The following is a 6,675-nucleotide window of genomic DNA, read 5'->3' on the forward strand; positions in this document are numbered from 1 at the left end:
TCGTGGGCAACCAAGTTTGCCTCTGCCCCAGTGTGCAGTGTTACAGTTGCTTCCTCCCTATCGACTGGCCTCACTGACCACTCGATAGTACGAGGTGAATCAAAATTTTTCGATTGTGGATAATTGGCTTACTCGTGGTCCAGAGCCCTTGGCCTAGGGGCTGCTTAAAGGCACACCAGTTGACCTTGGGGGCTGGTTCTTCTGGCATGTTTTTAACTCCCGCAGTCATGTTTGACAACCTAGTAAGACCATGGGTTGTCAATTTCATGTCAGTGGGCACCCAGATGGATGAGTTTCCCATTGATGTCGCTGCCACTAGGCCAGCGACTTTAACATCAAATGGGTGGCCTGTCATTTCACAGAATCTGACATTTTATAACTCGGATTATGACCCTTGGGATGGGACTATTCCTGGACCAAGTCTCGATTGCATGAAAGATCTGCCAGAGGTTTAGGAGGCTTTGGAATCCCCGGTCGGCTCACCCGTGGTAGGCCGGACTGATGAAGCCCAGGGTGGAGGCGATGGCGGGAGAGGTTCTGGAGTCTCCCTCTCGCAAGGCAATCTTACCAGCTTTGGCAACCCCTATTTTTGACTCCAGGGGGGAGCAGCTGACGGTGGCACGCCAGTTGTGAAGATCCCAGATGAACATCCAGCATGTCCATGCTGTGGAGTCAAGGCAGGAAGAATTGGGGCGTTGACTGAACATCTGCGGAGGGCCCATGGTCGGCGACGAGTGCTATTTCAGTGTTCCCGGTGTGGGAAGCTGAACGAGAAACATCATAGCGTTGCCTGCCGCTTCCCGAGGTGCCGCGGAACCCTGGGGGAAGTAGAAGATGAGGACTCGGAGGCCCCTCTCCCATGGAACTGGGAGGAATGCGACTGGGCGTTCAAGATGAAGAGCGGCCTTTCCCAACACAAACGTCTCGTTCACCCGAAGACTAGGAATAGAGAAGGGATTGAGGCGTCTTGTGCGAAGGGAAAGGGACTGCGAGGTATGCCCAAGAGTATTTGGTCGGAGGAAGAGAGGGCTCTGCTGAGGGAGCTGAAACAGAGGTTCAGAGAGGCACGAAACATCAATAAGCGGATTTCTGAGCATTTGCCCAGAAAATTGATAAAGCAATTCAGTGATAAGAGACGGCAGCTGGCGGCTGGTGCCAAAGTATTCACATTGCCGAAAAGAGCTGGCAGTCCATCTTGGTATGTTCCGGCATGTGAGGACATGGAGGGCTGCGAGACGTCGGCCAAGAGAGAAGCCACGTTTTGTGGAGGTAAGGTGTCTTGGGGGAATGGTGCTGCAGGTGGCCAGGGACTGGTGGCCTGTGGGAGGCCCCTACCCAAAGCCTGACCCCTAACCTGAAGCCCTACCCTTCTGCCTTGCCTCCTTGCCCTCTCTCTTTGCTAAGGCCAAAGCCAAAGTGCTATGATGAAGCCTGAATCTCTGTCCCATGACCCTAACTCTTTGCCTGTGCCTGAAGCTAATCCCATGCCCTGATCCCTTGCCTTGAAGCACTAGACTGGGCTTTAGCCCTCACTCCTACCCAAACCCACAACCTTCTGCCACAAAACTCTAGCCCATACCCGCAAGCCTGAGCACAAACCCCAAGCCCAACACTCAAGCAGAACCCACAAGCCTTCCCTAATCCCACTAAGCGCAAAGCCCAAAGCCTCCACTGGTGCCTGAGGCCTAAGCCCAAAGCTCCTCCCTCAAAGCCCCTAACTGTCCAGCCCTCTTGTCAGCCTAGCTCAAAGGCATTTGTAGCCTGGGAGGCAGAGCAAGCTCAAGTGCTCAAGTTAAGGGCGAGGGGCAGCGCAGGAGGGCTGAGAGGTTGTGGGAGGATGGAGGAAGAGGCAGGTTGGAGGGAGAGCGCTCGGTTGTTGACAGAGAGGTCCCTTCTGTTTCAGCACGTGGCTGCCCGGGGGGAAGAGGACAGCTGTGAGGACATGAAGGGCTTCCTCATCTGGGACAGAGCGGACCTCTCTAATAGCATCTCTGTAATAAAAAGCAATCTCCTCAGTTCAGTACCTGAACGCTGGGCTCTTCTTCCAAAGCTGGAGTCACAAATGTTGCCGAGGAATGGTGTCCTTTTAGGGAAGGAGGGTGAGATTCAGGGCTTCCTTGTTGGGCCGTCTGTCCATGGAGACGGTGAATGATCCCAGAGTTACCTCCTGAGGCTGGGCCGCATGTGGTTGGGCTGGTGGCAGACGACCATCCCCCTGGAGAGGAAACAAGGCGCCAGGAGAGCTCAGAGCATTTCTGGGAACAGGAGACAGTGGGAGTGGGCATTGAGTGGAGCCTCACAACACAAGAGACCATTCAAGGTAGTCTCTGAGCGATAAGAGCAAATCAACAAATCTCTGCAATCCTAGGAGAGGCAGTGGAGATCCTACTAGGAGGCTCAGGGAAGGGAGCCTGCAGAGTCATCCATGGCACCCTCTTTGAAACGCCATAGGCTAGGCCCAGTGCAGCCCCATCACACATCTTGTGCCCTTGGCAATGCTCCCACAGCCATAGGAAATGGGAGGCGGGGACTGCCAGCAGCATGATAACCATCCTCTTGGGTCTGCTTTGTGCTCTGACAAGCATGGCCGCTGTGGACTTTCCCCATGGCCTCCTGGCACCACTGTTGTCTCTCTCTGCTGAGCAGCAGTGCCTGCACAGAGCCCTGCAGGGCGCGCAGGGCAGGGGGTCCTGGAATGGCTGGCCAGCCCAGCATGGACACCCTCACCTGGGGAGAGGCTCTGTCTGGGGAGCAAGGAGGTGTCTGGAGGGGAGCAAGGGGTCGGTGGTGAGTGGGACAGGAGGGAATGAGAAAGAGAATCCCGTTTCTGCATCCACCAGCTTGGGGAAGGCTGCTCTGTCAGTGGAGCAGCACGAGTTGCCTGAAGAGCCCCACAGGGACGGGCAGCACTGGTGGAGGGGGGCTTGGGGAGAGGGTTCACTCAAGTGCCCGTGATGGGAACCAGGGTCAGACCCCGTCCAGGGATTGCCAGGCAAGTCCCTAGTGACAAGGCAGGTCTGAGGTCAAGCTGGAAAGACAGGCCACAGGCCAGGGTGCAGATCACCAAAGGCCATGACCAGGCATAGGCATGGCTGTGATGGAGCTGCACACACATCCTCCTACAGCAGCATTCAGGCAGGGACTGACCGTCCAGGCGTCAGCTTAAATGGAGCTCCTGGGCCCATAGGCACAAACTGGCTTCAACAACTAGCTACATGCCTTCTCCTCTCATTAGTGGCACACAGGAAGGAGTGAACAAGGTTCCTACTGTCCCTACCTACTATGTCCCTGCCTACTAGACAAGGTAAGAGCCTAAGTTCAAGGAAGAAGGCATCTGTTCTGGCACTGTGGTAACAAAATCCAAATTTGACGTGGCTGATGCCTTGATTCTGCTGAGTGATTCCTGGGAAGGTATGCAGAAAAGCATTTCATTAGGAGGAACCTTCTGTGAGTCCATGGGGCTTATGTCAGAGCCCTGAGTGCACTAAGAAGCCTGAATGGCCCTGAGCAGCTTCCCCTGGGCCCTGACCGGCCAAGGCCCCTGCCATGTGACCTGAGTTATGCCCCTGGGCTCCTGGTTCCCTGTCCCTTAGGGAGTGGCATCCCTTGCTTCCCCAGCTCCCTGCACCCTTTCAGGAGCACTGAGCAAGGGAATGGGGGCTCCTCACTCAGGGCAGGCTTCTGCTCCCTGCTTCCTCAGAGCCCTTCCCAGCACAGACCAGCTGCTCAGCAGCCATCCCCTGGCTCTCCAGGGTGGCCCTAGCCTGCCTTGCTCCCTTTATGGAGCACAAGGACCTGATTGTCCAGACCCTGAGGACCTCTCTGTGGCTTGTCAGTGTGCAGCTGTGGCTGAGGTAGCCTTGCTGGAGCTCTGGCAGGGCAGTCACTCAGCTGCTGCCTGTCCACTTCCAAGGAGGAAGCTGGGTGAGGAGGATGGCCAGGGTGGCTCCTGCCCAGGGCCTCAGGCAGCTCTCAGACCTGCTTCTCACTGTGCACAGGCACCTCATGGTATGCCTGAGAGTGCCGTGGGAGCCTTGGGGGAGCTCAGCCGTGCTTTTCCTCACGCCCTCCCCCTTAGCACTCCCAAAGGAGGAGCCTATGGAGCAAGGTGCCATGCAAGCTCATCCCAGGAGCAAGAGCACAGATGGAGGGAAGGGGCATGCTTTCACTGTGTGTGGGAGGGGAGGGAGGATGGGGAGGGGGGAGGCCCCTGTGTTGTTCCTTGTCCCAGTAACCCTCCTGCTCCTCTTGGGGCTGTGTGCCCTTGAGCCTCACTTCCCCATGCCCCTTACTGCCCTCCCGCAGGGGTGCGCCATCCAAACCATTGCCCTGGTGGGCTCAGGGGCTTCCCACCCTCTTGTGGCCTCTGAGTTTGTCCCGAGTGCCCATATCCTTACCTAGCCTCTGCTGACCCCTCACCACAGTCACTGCAGGAGATGGGAGCATGCTTGCACTTCCCTGTGGGAGGCTGTTACTTGGAGGGTGAGGGTCAGAGACAGCCCTGGTGGCCTCATGGAACTGTTCCCCAGCTACAGCACCGCACAGGGCTGCCCCTAGAAAGGCCCGTGTTCCTGGTGCGGTGCTGCACCACACCAGCAGTTGTCTGGCTGCATGGCTGCCATGACGGCGTCTGAAGGGAGCTGTCTGCGGTGACCTCCTGTTGTGCAGTGACCAAGCAATGGAACTGCACAAGAGTGGTGCCAAGTACAGCAGCCCTGCAGCATAGTGGTGCCCTCAGCACAGCACAGCCTCAGCACCAAGGTCCCTGCCTCACTGCAGCTGCCACCAGGGCCACAGCCTGCAGCTCTGACTCCCCCAGGTGTCAAGACCATACCTTCTCCTGGACGTCCCTGGCAATGCTCCTACGTGAGTGCAGCGACTGTGCGGATCTTTTCAGAAAGAAGGGTGCAGAAACCCTACCACTCCCTTGCTGCTGCTTTTCTCTTCTTGTTTTTTTTTCTTTAATGTGGGGGGTGGGGGAGAAGAAAGGATGGCCCTGTGGAGATTACAGGGGGCTGAACGCCATGGGAGTAAAGAACTGGCAGCCCCGTTTCTCTTAGCAGTGCTCTTGGAATGCCTACAGGGGACTCGCTTGTTCATAAAGCTGGGCCTGCAAGACGGGGCCAGTATGTTGTCAATGATGTGCTGGAGGAATTGCTTGATGCCTGTGTTCTGGCATAACTGCCACGTGCCCTCCTGAGCTGGCAGCCCCTGCTACTGTGCAAGGGATGTAGCTGCTTTTGGCATGTGTTACCTTGTGTGGGCAGTTCTTGAGGCAGGATTATTCCTCCTGCAGCTCCCAGAAGAGCTCTCCTCTGGCAGAGGACTTCTTGGTGGACGCCAGAAGCACAAGCACCTTCTGTACAATGGAAATGGGCACTGAGCAGAGTCCCCTTCCTAGGCCACCTAGACCCCAGCTGGCCTTTTGCTGGAGAAGCAGCTGCCTCAGACCGAGCCATTGGGGCCACCATGTCCCAGAGGGTTGCCCCAAAGCAAGAACTCTACCCTTGGGCCTTCTTCTCTAGGCAGCTCCCTCCCACTGAGGGCAAGTAGGATTCTGGGGACAAGGCGGCTCTGGTGATCGAAGCTGCCTTTGAGGGGTGGCAGCACCTTCTCAAGGGAGCGGAAGAATGGACAGTGGTGCTCACCAAGCCCTGTATCTTCTCTTGCTGTTGGGGAATGAAGGGCCTCTCTCGCCAGGAGGACAACCGAGATTTGGATGCACACCTTGCCTGTGAAGGCCCTGTGCTTTTTCCTTGCAGATGCTTCCTCACTGCCACAGCAGAGCAGGAACATCTTGCAGAAGCAACACTCCTCACTCTGCCAAATGGGCAGAATTTGCTGTGCCACAGCAAGTGACCTGCTCTTGGCACCCCGTTGTGCTGGCGCAGCATGGTGCTAGCCCAGCCTCCCCTAGCCTGTGACAAGAGGATGGCTGCCTGCACTGGGGCAGGCAGATGTATAGCCTGTACAGACTGCTGTTAGCACTGCTCTTTCCTGTGCCGAGCACTCGGCCCCGGAAGTGGGGCTGCCTTTGTGTTCACCCGCCCACCTCACTGAGGAAGTGAACAAATCATCAGGGTAGTGGTATTCCACCAGTGGCCAGGCTGCAGTGTAGGTCACGCACATGCAGGGCTTCCCACTGATTCTACACCTCTCGTGTCTCTTCACAGCACCAGACTAGAGTCAGGCTCAACAGGGTCCTCTTTCCCTGCTGATTCGGCCAAGCCTGTTCCCTTGGCTGTAGTTTTGCTGGAGAGTAGGTAGGGACAGTGGGAATCTCGTTCATCCATTCATGAATGTCCCTACTTAGAGGATGAGGCATTTGGCTACTTATGGACCATGAATTTCATGACACCTTGTCCGAGTTGAGATTTGGTAGGTGGCCCATCCACCCTCGGCCAAGCCAGTGGCATGCATCATTTGGGAACAAGATCTCCGTCCCGCCTACCTCCATTCGCTCAACCACAAGGGAGCCAGGCAAGAGCAAAAGGCAACGGTACAGAAGACTGAGCCGACTCCTGTTGCCTCTGTGAAGAATTTTACTGTTGCCTTCCAAGGCGGCCTTTGAATAACTTAAGTCACAGCCGTTAATTTAGGCAGTTCAGTAAATCCACACTTACCTCTCCTGGTAAAGACGTGGAAGATGTGAACTGAGGAGAAGAGAGCTCTTGG

At 56.3% G+C, this 6,675-nt stretch overlaps 1 long non-coding RNA gene across 3 annotated transcripts in view; it reads right to left on the minus strand.

Moving 5' to 3' along the window:
• Positions 1-686: 686 nt before the first annotated feature.
• Positions 687-6,675, minus strand: part of LOC138063069 (uncharacterized) — a 164,976-nt gene continuing 158,987 nt past the window's right edge. For all 3 annotated transcript variants that reach the window (XR_011136678.1, XR_011136679.1, XR_011136677.1), the window contains exons 2-4: positions 6,624-6,675; positions 2,025-2,215; positions 687-818 (exon numbers count right to left, since the gene is read on the minus strand). The exon at positions 6,624-6,675 is cut by the window's right edge and continues 196 nt beyond it. This is a non-coding gene — a long non-coding RNA (uncharacterized lncRNA). The remainder of the gene's footprint in view (positions 819-2,024; positions 2,216-6,623) is intronic.

The sequence above is a fragment of the Struthio camelus genome, chromosome 31, assembly GCF_040807025.1.
Source record: "Struthio camelus isolate bStrCam1 chromosome 31, bStrCam1.hap1, whole genome shotgun sequence".
NCBI classification, from domain to species: domain Eukaryota; kingdom Metazoa; phylum Chordata; class Aves; order Struthioniformes; family Struthionidae; genus Struthio; species Struthio camelus.